The sequence below is a fragment of the Osmia bicornis genome, chromosome 9, assembly GCF_907164935.1.
Source record: "Osmia bicornis bicornis chromosome 9, iOsmBic2.1, whole genome shotgun sequence".
NCBI classification, from domain to species: Eukaryota; Metazoa; Arthropoda; class Insecta; order Hymenoptera; family Megachilidae; genus Osmia; species Osmia bicornis.
The window spans coordinates 7542190-7557782 of NC_060224.1; the positions used below are offsets into that span (position 1 = coordinate 7542190).

The 15593-nt window shown below is 48.5% G+C and overlaps 1 protein-coding gene across 3 annotated transcripts in view; it reads left to right on the plus strand.

Moving 5' to 3' along the window:
• Window positions 1-15593, plus strand: part of LOC114875120 (mushroom body large-type Kenyon cell-specific protein 1) — a 71412-nt gene that overhangs the window by 5129 nt on the left and 50690 nt on the right. For 2 of the 3 annotated variants that reach the window (XM_029185064.2, XM_029185066.2), the window contains exon 1: window positions 4942-6357. The exons of the other annotated variant lie outside the window; for it this stretch is intronic. The gene's annotated coding sequence lies outside the window, so the exon portion shown is untranslated. Of the gene's footprint in view, window positions 1-4941; window positions 6358-15593 lie in introns of those variants that run through there. 3 annotated transcript variants of the gene reach the window in all.

Below are 15593 nucleotides of genomic sequence, written 5' to 3' on the forward strand. Positions count from 1 at the left end.
TATTCGTGCCACGACCGAGCGAATCCCGAATTTCCCAAGGCCGCGTTTAAAACACCAATTACCGGCTTCGCTCGGAAACTCATTGGAATCGTTGTTGCTGTTTCGACTATCGCCGTCAACCTCGATTAAACGCGATACCCTCCGTTTAATTTCTCTATTTCCTCGACGATACTAAAACTGGAATCGATCCAAAGGCGTCGAGCAAGATTTTTCCGCTCGTATCCACGTAGAAATTATGGGGAACCTTTTCCAGCGGCATTCCTTGCAAATCGCGGCTAGAATTCGACGCTTTCCATGCACCGCCCTCGGTCTCACGATCTTCCAAGCGATTTGAATGCAACAGGCGAGTCAGCTCGCTGACTCGCTACCGCGAACCATACGTTTTCTGTCTGCTTACAAACACCGTACGAATCGGTTCTGGACGATTTCGATCTCCCCGTTAGGACAACGCGTCCACCATCTCTCGTTTCTCGACCCGTTCAACGCGAACTCGCTCGCGATTCGATCACGGTCAAGGTTTCTTTCGCGCCGCTCCGCTCCGCACCGCGTCGCGGGGATATTTTCGTTCGAATCTTTCGCCGAGGGGATACACGTACAATGGCGTCGTCGCGTTAATCTCGCCGGTCGGAGAAAGGCGAGGATTCGTTGGTCGGTTACTCGTGCGAATACCGTGCAAGCATTACGTAAGAACAATTACAACGGCTTTCGAAGTAAACATTGGTTCGTTAGCGGGCGTTTATGCGCGCATTATTCGCTGTGTCAGCGTACCTTGCTCGTTTCTCGACGAAAGAGTCAAGCTTCGGCGTCGAAAAAATTGCACGGATCGGTGCCGTCTGAAAATGGCACGCGAACTCGTTACCGATAACCCGTATCGCTGACTAATAAAATGAACCACGTAATTTGCATAATCGACACAATTATCGGGAGAAATTAATTGAAGTAATTGCCGACGTGGAAAGTTCTGTGCGGAGAGCAAAGTTAATGGTCCAAACCAGAATCCTACGCGATACAAACGATCGCCGTGTTTCGATCGCGTCGCGCGAAACGAATCGGAGTCTCTTCTAATTGAATTAACAGAGCTACTCGTTGTAACGTATAAATGGCTGCCCCCGCTCCCTTCCCTTCCGCGATCGTGGCAAACTCGGCGGGAAACGGTGACGCGTCGCGATACCGATTCGCTTTGCAGATGCGTGCACGCGTAGGCGAGTGCACCGGCGTCGCGGCGCGGCGCGGTGCACCGTCGTCTTCTTCGGGACGGGTAACGTGACGTCGGGCGTCGATCGCGAACCGTCGTGCGCGACGATAAGAGGAGATACGGTCAAGGCCGGCTCGGATACACCGGCCTATCCGTTCGCTTTTCCTGTACAGACTCGAGACCGGAATGAAGGCGCGCTCGTGCACGCGCGACGCGACGCGACGAGACGGCTACGTCACGACGCTTCGACGGACACAACGAAAACGAACGACCAACAGCCGGAGGAGGAGGAGGAGGAGGAGGCTGGCCGGCTGTCCTCGAAAGATTCGCCTCGCGTTTCGCGTTTCGCTTTGGCTTCGTTCGGTTCCCCTCTCGAGGCGCGCTTCGAATTCGGCGCGACCTTCGCCGTAGCAGCCACGCGATTGGTCCGACTGACCCACTGCCACTGACCTTGGGGCCCATCCATGCTTCTCCGCCATTCGGAGTTTCGGCAACGCTCCTTCGAGGAAACGAGCGAGATGGAGGACGCGTTCCCCTCGGGTGCACGCCTTTCTCACCTGCGCCTTTCGCTTTCAACAAAACTTTCTCTCGATTCGTCGAACCCTATCAGCTGATTTTAGGGAAGAACAGAAATTAACGGCAAATATTTTGATGTTGAATACATCGTCACGAGCATTAGCGGAGAAAGGATTGCGAATATAAACACGCTCCGTTGGACTCGATAACGCGTAGTACCGATAAGATCGTCATTGTCTCCCGTGCCGTTCGTCTTCTTTTCCTCTTCTCTTTCATTTTATTCGCGGCCCGATAAATAATGCATGCACCTTTTCGAGGGAATAACGTATAGTTCGTAACCTTGTCGCGCTCCTTGATCCCGGCTATGCGGCTCGAGCCGAGACGGCTCGTTCCCGTCTGGACGATCGGTTCGAGGGCGCGAAATTCGTTGCGAAGGTTCGTATACCGAGGGTCAACGCGACGCCGAGATAAAGACTCGATTCGAACTGCATCTCCGATGCTGTTGCCGCGATTTACACAACTTCCATTCGGTGAAATCGAACACGGAAGAGCTGTAAGAAAAATCGGCATCCACGAAAGTGACGGTGCTCGGGGCGTCCGACTCGAATCTAAAACCGTTCGTGAAGATTTCGTGAGCGTGGCTCCGCCTCCTACTCCTATCCGACCCATTCTAAACAAATGAATCATGCTCCAAAATGGCCGACTGAATTTAGACGTCACGTGGCATCGACGTACGTATACTCGTGCACGCGTGTATCCGACCTCCTCTGCCACCCGTCGATGGAGTGGCTCTCGTCAGACTGCGGAGAGGAACTCGCACGAGTAAAATTAATAAACCGGAGGAACTATGAATTTTACGAGCGTGTGCTTTTTAATATCGCACCGCGTCGTTTTGGAGAATTTGGAGCGGGAAACGGAATGGCGTCGCATCGGTAGACATTGGCCCGCAAAGAGAAAGGCCGGCTAACGGCGCGCTGCTTAGAAGGCCAGCGGAAAATTTAATGTCAAGTATACGTGCAATATCGTTACTATCAAAAGGTGCGCCCCTACTACTCGACGATTACGCATCCGCGGAAAAACACACGAATTTCGCGAGAATCGACACGTCGCGGTTGGGAAAAATCGACCGGGAAGGCGTCGACTCGAACAGTCCTATCTAATCAGCCACTTTCGACTGCCATCTTGAAAGCCGAAGCACACGGTGCGGTGTCCCAAGATTATCTAACGAATTTCTAAACCATCTGTCCGCCTCAAGGTCCGTCATGATCGCCACTTTTACGCTCGCGATCCCCTTCTCCGTTTTCTGTCCGCTTGCCTTCTTCCCTTCGCCCCTTAACTCGATTCCACGAGTCTGCCGCTCTCCGCGTCGCGTTATTCCGATTGGTCTTGCGCAAAGTTTGAAACGGTGCGTAGAAAAAAAAAAAAAAAAAAATACATTCGCGTCGCGATAAGATAGACTAATAAATAGATAGATAGAAGGCGGTTTCGATGTTCGGTTATCCGACCAGACGATACGCGAACGTTTATCATCTGCGAAATTGATTTGTAGGGCTCGAAGGGTACTTGGAGAGAAGAAAAAACGCGTCCGTTAAGGGAGTTCGGGATATTACGCGAGGCGAGTAAGAAACGAGGGAACAGATTACGCGCGACCGGGTAAAAGTTATAATCGCGTTTATATCGTACGCGATTATGCAGCCATTAATGAGAACTTCACGGTCAATTTAACGAGATTTTACGATAGCGCAAGAGAAAACGTTGCAGGTATATTTTCAGTTAATAAATTAATAGACGTTCCGTCCGCGAACGTGATCTTTGAAAGGGTGCAGCGGGTTAGACATCTCGATCGTTTCTCGAAAGAAAAACTAGCGGTGGCTCTGCGCCACAGCGATTAGCTTTTAAATTTCAAATCGCAGCAGCAACTGCATCGAATTGTCTCCTATTAAAAGTGTCATGGCCACGGCGACGCACGGGCGAACCGGCGAGCGGGGAGATCGAACGGGTTACCAAACGTCTGCCGCGCGCGTCTTCCATTCCGCCATGGCACCCAACGATCTTGCCACTTTTGTCAGCTTCTAACGAGGCAACTAATTGAAATTCGTGGTAAACGTCGATCGGGCAAACGATTCCCGCCATTTTCTGACTTTCCGGAAACGAGGTTCGATCGGTCAGCGTTCCAAGAACCCGATGAGCCATTCTTAAATTGGATTCTAGAAGGATTGCGTTCTACGAAGAAAACTCTGATGCCCGAAGCGGGACAGAGGGGCAAGGAAATCGATAAAACTCGCATGTAAGAATGCATTAAGGCGATCTATGACCGTAAGACAAAGCAATGCGAGCGAAACAAGTTCCGGGGAAGTCGAAGGTGTACCGTACGCGTCGCTCTACGGTATCGTGGCTTTACGAAACGAGCAAGCGTTAGCTCTAAAGATAGTAAGTAGCCGATGTCTTCGAGTAACGCAACACGTAGCCTGTAAATCAAGGTACGAGAACGAAACAAAGGAAACGTTGCCGTAACTTTCAGAGACAAAGCGTCGAATTGGTTTTATAGAAACTGAAATGTTTCGCGAATCGTTACCAACGAGTCGGTGTTTTCGCGCTTTAAGGAGAGCGGAATCGGGCCAACGGGCTCGTCGTCGTCGTCGATGATGGTCGATGAGAACGCAACAACGGTGCAATGGTGCAAAGGTTCGCGATTCTCGGTGGCTATTCGTTAGAAGAAAGAAGGAAGGTTGTAGGTGCGTGATTTGGTCGGTGTGTGTTACTCGGAGCTGGTGGCAGAGGTAGACCGGCGCGATCGTGCGTGTGCAGCGCGGTGGCAGTGGCGAAGGTAATGGTAGTGGTCGTAACAGCGTCGACACGACGACGAAAGTACGACTACCAAGACGACGACGACGCCGACGAGGATATGACGGCGACGGCGACGCCAACGAGGAGTAGAACGACAATGAGAGCGAGGATGGTATTAGCCAGCGGTGGTTGTGTGGTAGCGAGTAGAAGAAGGTGGTGCCCGCGTGTTGGTAACGTGTGGATGAACAACGTAACACAACAAACTGATGAAGGTAGTGGTAGTAGTAGTAATGGTAATGGTAATAGTAGTAGTACTAGCTAGTAGTAGTAGTAGTAATAGCAGTGGTGCGAGTTGGTGGTGAGGAGGATAGTGGTGGTGGTGGTGGTGGTGGTGGTTGTGGTGGTGGGACGAAGATGGTGGGGTGGTTGGATGGCGGCGCTCCTAGCGCGCAAGCCGCACCGTCCGACGCGGATGCAGTTACGGGAGCGCAGCGCGACCCAATGCAACTCGACGAACGTCGCATATCCGGAGCCGGATCAAACGTCGAGACCTGGGCAAGTGGTGCGTGTGCGTGTGTCGCTTCGTCTCCCTCTCGCTTGTGCGCCCGTGGAACGCGCGAGAGAACAAGGCCAGTGACGGGAACGACGGACGGAAGTAAGAACAAGAATAACAACAACAACAACAATAACAACAACAATAAGAAGAAGAAGAAGAAGAAGAGGAAAGCCGAAAAGTAACAAACCCGATTGAATTAAAAAAGAAATCGAATCACGATCGTGTTTTTCGTTTGCTCGTGTGTGTGTACCGCAAGAACGCAACAGGAAATCAAACGGAGAGAGAGAAAATAAAGAGGAAACGAACGAGATCGTCGCGAATAGAAGAAAGTTGTTACGGATAAGGGATCGTTGTTGTTTCGTGCCGTCGATCGAGACGAATCGTTGTCGTGGTGATCGTCGCTGCTGTTGTTGCTGCTGCTGCTGCTGGTGCTGGGCTGTTGTTATTGTGCACGCGCGCCGCGATTCGCGGTTGATACTCACGCCCTCGTCGCGTAAACTCGTCGTTCTCCTCGCCGTTCTCGTGGTTACGGCGTGTTGCTCCGAACGCCGCCGGCAAACCGACCACAAGTTTCAGTTTTTTTACACGAACGATTCCGAAAGAAGGGAGATGTGAACCCCGGGAACGGGAAACGGAACTCGGATACGAACGTAAGGGTACGTTGGTGAACGGATTGGAAAACGCGGGGTTCGTCGGTCGAATCGCGCGCGGATTCAATTTTCCGTCGCTCGAACCGTCGTCGTCGAGGCGAATTCGTCGAGCCGGAAACGGATAAACGAAGAAGAGAGGCAGAGGAGAAAAGAAAAAAAATAAAAGAAGAAAAGGGGTGAAAGAAGCAGCGGCAGTCTCGAGAGGATCGGAAGGATCGAATCGAGGAGAGCAACAGGCTCCTAGCGTGGAAGGAAGACGGTGGAGGGGAGGCGGTGCAACTGGAGAGTTCGGTGCAACCGTCGATTCCATTTCGTTAGTTCGCGCTCCATCTCCTTTTTCGTACGCGTGTCAGTCTACGATCGTAGCTAGAGTTTCTCGTGGAAGACCTTGTCGTCGGTTCGCGGCCGTCAATCGTTTCGCGGTCGTTAGTGTTTCGTTCTTTGTCTACGCTTTCTCTACGGTGCGTGAATACAATTCGGCGATCAATTTGGAGGAAAATGTCGAGGAAGATGCTGATGCTGGTCGAGCGCGGCTGCCGGCTCGGCACGATAGTGGTGGCGAGCCGCTACGAACGATTCTGAGGAACAAGCACATCGTCGATCGTCGCGCGAGAAGAAGCTAGTGCAACCCGTGATTCCTTCCTGTCGCGACAGTGAGTACCGGCGATGCTTTCTTTTCCTTTCCTTTCGTCTCCTATTTTTTTTCTTTTTTTCTTTTCATATTCTTATTCTCTTTGATTCTCGTCGAATCGTTGCATCAAGAAAAACGTCGGAAAACAGTCATAAAACGAAAATGCAGCTAGGCCCGCGTGTAAGCTTACGTACTTACATGCAGTAGCTACGTATGCACGCGTGACACAGTGTGAGTGAGAAGAGCGAGTACGTGTGAGCGGGTTGGCGCTCGCGAGCGCCAGGCACACCGATAGGGAAGAAAGGAAGGGGCGTCGAGAGGGGGAGGAGGAAGGAGCAAGATGGACAGAGAAGGGGGAAAGACGCGGAGAGTGTGTGTGTATATGTGTGAGCGAGAAAGAGAGAGAGAGGGAGGGAGAAAAAGTAGCGAAAGAGAGAGAGAGAGAGAGAGAGAGAAAGAAAGAGGGAGAAGTGGTTGGAAGGGAAGGAGGAAAAGGATCAAGGGGAAGAGAGAGACGGAAAGAGGAGTGCCCTCGCGCGCGCGTGTGCACGTGTCATCGTATGCAACTGTAGGTGCGTGAGAGAAAGATAGACGAAACTGCGGAGGCGCGGAGAAGAGAGATCGAAGGGAGGGAGATCGACAGGCCACAAGACGGACTAGAGTGCTTCTTAGATATCAAAATGGCCGAAAAGACTGCCGCGCTCTTGAACGAGGCATACTCCGTTTCTCCTTTTCTTCCCACGACCGCGACGCCTCGTAGCTACATGCATTTCTCGTCGAATCACCTTTCCGTTTATTAGACAGAGAAAGAGATACCCAGCCGAGGAGGTAAATGTATTTTCCAGCAGGAAGGTACGTTTCGAAATCTTCGATACTGCCTGTTCGGCCGGTATTCCTCTTATCGCTGTTTCGTCTGCGATCGCCTACCTTCCTTCCGTCCTCGAGTCTTCCCTCTCGTATAACGAGTGACCTCATTACGTTCGTTCAAGCCGGTCTTATGTCGCGTCCGTTACGTTTCTCCCTCTGGCTTTCCTCTGCTCTCGATGCCTGCGCGACGCTGTTCGCCAACCGTCCCGTAGGAACTCCGAAACACGTCGCGCGACGCCCCTAATGAAAATGATCCTCGAAACGGAACGATGGAAAATCCGTGGTACGATCCGATTCGGAAGCTGAGTAATTGCGATAGACTGGGTGCAGGGCAGGGGACTCACGGGCAAAGCGATTGCGAAAGCATACGCAACGCGTCACGTGTTTCGCAGGGGAACCTGTCGCTCCGGAACTCGCAGCAACCGGTACACACGCTCGGGTTTTCAACATCCAAGGGCAACCGAAACGCGAAAGTCGTGGGTGGCTGCTCCCCGATCGTGACTATGTAGATTCGAACGAACGCAGCAGAGAAACGATTTACTTCTATTCGCCTTGACGATGCGAGTGAACAGATTTTATTAGGACTGCCGTGTGTTTTTGTCGTGTTATGGCCGATCGAGCGATACGCTCTTGGTTCGCGAAGCAATTAGAACACGAAAGCGATTCAGACTTATTCGCCCGAATTTCTCTGAAACTTTCATCGAATCGTTTGTCCCCGAGAAAAGTTTTTGCTACTTCAAAGAAGAAAAGGAAAGAAAGAAAGAAAAATCACGAACGCGTTCGACGGACTCATCTAGATGATTCAGTGATAGACGACGATTCATTCTTAACCTCGAATTCGCGACGATAATGCTCGCTTCGTGATAAATCAACGCGCCGTGCCGAGTTCCTCCGGAAATAGAGGACGTCTGCATTTATGTCAGTCGAACGTTTCACGAGCCGTTTACTCTAGACATTTATTGGCGCGATAACTTAGTAAAATTAACACCTGCTCGAGGAAGGTTGCACCGATGTTGGAATCAAGAGTAAATAAAAGGTTCAAGTTCGGACGACACGTCACTGTTCACCGGGAAAGAAACGAACGCGTCGCATTCGCTATCGATTCGCTCGACCGAGGATGTGAAACGAGAATCTTTTTTCGTCTTCGTAAACGTTGATCGATCGAGGAACGCGATTATCAACGCGTAATCGATCTAACATTCCGGCACGATCGACCAGCCATTGTCTTGATCAAAAAGTTGGCCAAACATCGCGAATAATCAGCGATAATCGCCTGTGTTTTCGCGGAAACACGAACGACGTTTGATTGGAAATTTTGGTGGAAACATCGCAGCGACGATTCGCGATTATTCAGTCAATTTCATAGAAACGATATTCGCGGAAAGTGCACGCGATTTTTTTCGACCGCGCGTCACGAAACGTCGGCGCGTGACGTGACAGAATTTACAAATCAAAATCTCGCGAAAAAAAAAACAAAAAAACAATCTACGTGTGTCCAAAACCGCGCGTGTCAACGTCGGTGTTCACAGTTATCGGAATTCGGTTGATTCTCCTATGTCGTCTTCGGTGCAAAGAATCCACCAACTTGTTTTCACTCGGTATATCGAACCAAGCGTTAATTGTAGACACTGATTCGGTGTAGGAAGAGTATAGAAAATGGTCGAGAGCCACGTCGAGTCGAGTGGAGTCGAATGGAATCGAATCAAATCGAATCGCGCAAACGATTGTCGCAACTGTATCAAATAATAGCGGATTTACATATCGCGCTCGCTATGCACGTGACAATTATTCATGTAATCCGTTGTCATCCTAGGTCTGCTATATTCGTATGATAATAACCAATATGAAATTCTCTTCGCGTGTTTGAGACTGGACTACACGGAAGGTGCATACGGTAGAATCGTGTGCGGCATCTTTAAATTTCCAAATGAACGCGTTTGAGTCGAAATTCTGTCTTTCGTTTGTTCTTTTACCGTTTACGCCAATATTTTCCACGCGAAGACTATAATACGGAGCGTATTCTAACTGGAACAGAGGTAAAGTTTACGGTTCGCACGTACACGAACCACGTACCTTTCCACGGTGGTCGTTTGTAAATCCCTCGAGTAACCGGCAGCTAATTTTGAGTGGCCGTAGTTCACGGTAAAGTTACGATCGTCCGGTGTGTAGCGTCTTGTTTTAGAAAGCAGAAATTTGCCTTATTTAGTAGGTTAAACTAGAAAATTCGGTTTGACCTCGATTTAGAACGACAGGCATAGCGTGTCAAAGTCCTTAAGTAGCGGCGAGAGGTTTCCATCGAGCCTTCGAGTCCGAGCTCTCCCGCTCTCGTTCGTTCTATGCGAAAATACCCAGGCTAAATTTTCGTTTATTCGTCTAATCGTTGAACTCTAAAAAAATCTAGGCTAGACTACAAAGACGTCATTTTTCTATTAGTCCGACGTAGTAATCGAAGCGGAAATGTTGAAAAACGCATGCGAATTCGAAACGCGTGAAAGGCAACGTTTTCCGAGTAAATTTATATATAGCGTCGTAATCAAGGTGAAAAAGAGAGAAAAAAACTTGATATAATTTCAGCAGAGTATCGAAGAAGCCGACAAAACATTTGCCGTGAAAATAATAATTGCAAAGCGACGATTCAGTCCGAGGTTGATCGATAACGCGACGCTTCTATTTTCGCGACGAAAATATATAGTGGGAAAGGAAACAACGATAGACTATCGACGCGTCGTCTTGCGTCGCCTTCTTCTAAGCGTCGCGATGGCGAACGCGAGACCAAACTGATACATCGAACGAAACCGAAATGTTCCCCAACTCGAACAGTTTTTCCGTAGAATAAACAGAACCCGTTGGCCCGTTTGAAATAACGATAATTAAATTCGAACGAATCGTAAATGGACCTTTTTCATTTTAATGTTTCGTGAAAACAAAATGTACGCCTGAAGTGCCCTTTCGAATATTTGCATCCCGCGGAATTCCATGGAACAATACGGGCTCGTGAAAATGCACGTGAAAAATTAACACGACCAATTTGCTGCGCGCCACAGTTAATTCTGTTACGCTTCGTCACATAAATTCGCCAGAAAAACCACGATACTGCCGGCATTTAATTCCAACAATGGAATCGCGATGTATCCTGTAAAACGTGTAAGTACTACCTGGCCGGATAGGATCGTAATTTTTCGAGAAATCGTTCATAATTTTTCGTTCGCGTTGCAACTAACGAAAAACATGGGAAAAAACAAATAGAAAGAGAGAAGAGGAGAGAGAGTGAAAGAAAAATAAATTCTCACGCAGGTTGGATGAAATTCGTTTGTCGCCGCGTACCACCATGAAAATCGCGATTCTTTATTCCGAAAATTATTACGAAAAGAGGGTGAGGTGGGGGGAAAAAAGGTGCGCATGACCGTGTGGATCGTTTGCACTTTGCAAAAAACCTAGTTGGATGCGGTGTAAAAAAAGGGGCAAACGAAGTATGTCCGTTACGTTTAAGCGCAAACCTTTAGTTTCTAAGCCCGGCGAGCAACAGGTTGCGCCATTGTGACAACTTGAAAACTCCGCTTCCACGAATATTTTCAAAATTCTTTCTCTCTGTACGGTCCTTTCGCGCGATCCACCCCCCCGAACCCAGCCTTACAATTATTCCTTATTGTTTCCACTAGGTTCGCGAATTCTTGCGCTTCCCGCCTGTGCACACTTCAGACGCTGACGAAAGAATTCGGATTGCGCAAAAGCTTTTCAATTGGAAAGAACGGTCGGGAATAAACCGCCGCCACCGCCGCGCCTTTCCCCGCTACGCACGCTGCCACTTCAAGGACTTTAATGATTATTACTTACGCCTCGGCTGCCAACTACATTCGCAAACCGAATCCCTTTGTTACTGGCGGGAAACTTGCCGTTTTTCGTACCGTTACCTCCCTTCCTGCCGGTTTCTTTTCACCTTTTCCACTCGAAAACGCGATCGATCCTCTCCTATCGTGTCTCCTAAGAACGGAGCGGCACGATGGTCAACAAAATGGCAGGTTCGCAGAATCGTAATCGGAAAAACGTAGAAGCTACGTTAATCGCGTTGACATTCAAAATACTTGGGGTCAGAGTGCGTGGCAACGAGCGTTGGATAGACTATATGGGCAGAGAAGAAGGGTGCCAACCAGCCAGCCAGCAGACGCGGAGGGGCTCACGCACATTCACGACGATCATGCTAGCGAGTTTCGTGCTCGCGCGAGTTGGCAAAATGGCCGGCAGATTTAGACTTACGTAACGGCTCCATGTGCCGAACACGGCCCGGCAACTGGGTCCCAGATATCTTTCTTCCCCGATATCCAGCGAAGGCTCGTCGTCTGTACGAAATCAAAACCTTCCTTTCGTTCATGCGTAAGAAAAATATTGAATGGTTATCAGTTTCGGGAACTCGGTCGCGTTTTGCTTGAATTTAATATCGAAGAAACAAAAAAAGTCGCTGCGTCTACGCGATGAATACGGATCAAGCGAGTAGCGACGAGGGTCAGCATATTAAGGCTTACGTAATGGCTTCACGTGTCAAAGACGATACGAGGCGTCTTTCTTTATCGGCCGCTAAAGCAACGCTATAAACGCGGAGGACCTTCTTCCGTCCTCTTGTGTTCTTCGCAACGTGCACCCCTTCGATCGCTAGCTACCAACTAGGGCTGTTCTTAATCACAGATACCCACCCATTGTCGCATTGAAATTGTACAGAGAGAGAGGGTGAAGAAGGTGGTACGATCGCTTAAAGGATTCATAAGAAAGTGACAAAGTCGGCGTGCGACTTGCAAAACTTTGCACCGAGTAATTCGAAGGAGCGTGGTTATAAGTCTAGCTGTCGAAATTCCGTTGTATGTTTTCTGTAATTCGTATCTTCGATCAGACTTGTCTTTGCAACGGTGCAGTTTTGCGATTAATTTTTCAAGACGATCCTTGGCCGGCGGTTGTCGCGACGCGGAAAAAGGCGCGGGCTCGCGACGAAAAGCGTTTAAGCCAAAGTGGAATTAGAAAAGTGGCCGGCAGATTTAAGCTTGCGTAACTTCACGTGTCTTACCGAGACAACGTGTCCTCTACTGAAAGTCTTCTTTCGGTTATTTTTATCCGTAACTACGGCTCGCGTCGGGTGTAAGAAATGTTAATTGGCCAGGAAAACGCAGAAATTCAAACATCCTCGAACGTCGTACGATCGTGCAAAGATTCTGCGCGTTCCAGGCGTGCCACGGAATCGTTTTCATGTACGCGGTGCTTCTGTCCTCGACTTTTCGCGTCCTTCGTTCCGGTGTCGAAAAACTCTGGCCAAGGAAAGAAAGCAAACCGATAGGAAGAGCAACGTCGTGCCATTAGACACGGCAGAATGCGCATCTAGATGGGAATACAGATCGTGCTCGCTTTGGTCTTCGAATCGTGCTGCATTTATTCATGGCCTATGACCAGAAAGGAGGCAACGTAAAAATAAACCATTCGTCCGTTCGTCCGGAACCGACTGTCTCTTAGGATCGATTGATCGATTCGAATGCGAACGAACGGGAATCGATAATTTCTAAAAACGGTGCTGACTCTTGGACGCTAATGAAACGGGAATGATTCATTCGAATGGTACACGTTGCCCTTTTCTTGGAAAATGTGTGCGTAAATTGACGACATCGATGGAGATTGCGAATTTGATAATATCCTCCGTGTCTCATCGAACGCGATAAATATTCGATGACGAGCGACTTGTGTCGATTTAGAATACTAATACAGTTTAGGTGAATTCGTGAAAGAAACACGCGCTCGACTTTGACCCACAGCGACGTCGCGTAGGTTATTACTGAACAAGACGCTCTTTAGAGTGGCTAATGGACCAAGACTCTGTTAATATTGATAATGGCGAAAATCAGGCCAATAAGCGGCCATGGTACTGATCGCTTTCGAGGATACAGACGACTACGCGCGGATTAACTACGGGGTGGTAGAGTGTCGATTTTCAGGGCAAACCAGCGATCGACTAGCGAATTTTCCTTTTTTTTTAATATTTTTTTTTTTTTCATTTTTCCTCTCTTTCGCAGCAGTGTTATAACTGTTTCGACGGACGCTCGCAAATACCACGTGAAAATTGCATTTCAAACGCAGTTTCGATTCAACTTTTTAAAATATCTGTAACGCTTTCCGATTCCTGGCGTTAATTTTATTGCGGCTCCCAGCAAGCGAGAAAAAAAGGAGATTAATACTTATCGGAGGAAGAATTGTGTTTCTCTGTATATCGTCGGTTGATTCGTATTATTCGCGGTATCGTTTATTAACACTTAAACGACCGGTTGTTGAGCGCATTATTTCGCCTAACGATTTCGACGAAAAGGCAATAGTTGCCGAGCGAGAAAAATCTTTCGAGATTATGCGGCAAAAGGACGGGTGTTGATAGCTGCCAAAGCGTTTTGAGTGTTAAGATGTTATCGTGGGTGACGCAAAGGTTGTATCGGAGCGTAACACCGTGACTCTCGGCAGCTCGATCAATTTTCTCGTATTTTGCCAGCTCTTACGTAGCATAACGCAAAAAAGCATCGGGAACGTGATCGACGTTGTCGAATTAATCGTTAACGGAATTAGATTACACGCTTCTGCGCACTGCTGTCGTTACCGCGCAATAAACGTGTACGCCTTCGTCTCGTCGGGGTCATCTTCGAGATTTAATCGAGAACGAGCAATCGATGCTTCTGTAACTTATTTTGTAATCCGTTGCTGGGAAGCGGCTTTTCCATTACAGATTATACGGAGCATGGGGAACGTTCCATAAGCTTCGAGTGTAACGGACGTTCGTCAACCGTAAAGCAACGTTTACTAATTATCGCAGCTGCCATTGACACGCGCTTAATAATAGAACACCGAAATATCATTAAGCAGCTCGCTTCAGGGAAACGAACGAAATTCGATCGACCGATTTCTCTATTGAAACTGTTCGTCAAATGATTTTACAAAACAATTCCAGGATACATCTGTACATTTTTGCAAAATATAAAATAACGCATTGAAAACTTTAACGAATGAAAAAATAAACGTTTAAAGGGAAAATTTTACCACATACGTCAGTTTTCACTGTAGCAGTCAACGTGGTGCGTGTTTATTGCCGCAGTTGAAATGGACATCGGTGAGGGTGGTAAGGAGACGAGCAGATAAATGTATAGAAATTCACGCGCTCGACGCAGGATCGGAGCACAGTTGTTTTCAATACTTGAACCGTTTCGTTCGACGTCTATATGTATACCGAGCGCCGGTCCTGTACCGAGCACGTGAGTTTGTATACATTTACCGACTCGTCTCGATGGACGGATTATAGGGGAAGACGGTACGTGATCTCGCGTCAGATTTTCAAACAGCGCCGTTCATGCTGGTTTGTTCGAATAAATTTGTTATTGGTAGCTAAGATGTAACTTTGATTCCCGTTTCTTATGTTGAAAGTTGGAACGGTACGAGCGTGGCCGATGTTGTATCGGGACGACTCGCGGTGCAACGCGCGAGCAGACCTCTTTTACGCTTATGCGCGCGACGAGCCTCGAGTAGGCTGCATGTTGTATGCGTGCATGGAGTAGTATGAAAGAAGTAGAAGGCAATGTTTTTGCGTCCGGCAGTAATGCACGCAAGTGCATTTCGTCGGACGAGTTGCAACGCCGGGAACGTCCCCATTCTAGTTCGACTATCTACATCGCTATAAGTTTACGTAACCGCACGAAACCTGTCAGCTGACATTTTGGTGCTAACCAATGGCGACTATTGTCTTTCTCCTTCTGCGCCTAGTTCTCGTCTGTCGTCGCTAACTGGTCGTCGCCTCGATTTCTATCCTTCCAAACAACCATTCGTTCGTTCGTTCGTTCGACCGTCGTCGTTTCGTAAATGTTCTCCGTCATTGAACGAAACGCGTTTGAGTCCGAACACGATGCCATGCTTTCTCGAGGAAAACGCTGAAAAAAAGGACTAGTGGACGTTACTCGAGAGCGTAAACTGCATTTTTCCCTCGATTTTTAGAATAGTCCAAAGAGATCGGTGATTCGATGGAAGGAGCGCATCCTGAGTAGAGCAAGCTTCTCCTTGGATCGGATCGGATTATCTCGAAGGAGATTAGAGCAAAGAGATGGAGTGCACTCCCAAAAAATCGGATCCCACCTAAATCTATATACCCATACCTCTATATATGTATATATATTCTCGAGGCGGAAGAGTACCTTGAGACACGGTAACCTGGGATTTTCCGATGCGCCTGTTTTCTCTTCATTTTTTTCGTCTTTTTGTTTTCTCTTACTTTCCATTCAGTTGGTCGCTTTTTCTTTGCCCGGTAAACGATATGACGACGAAGAACGAGCCTGAATATCTTTGTTCCACGTAGGACGTTCGTCTCGCCCCCTCCGTTCATTGATACAG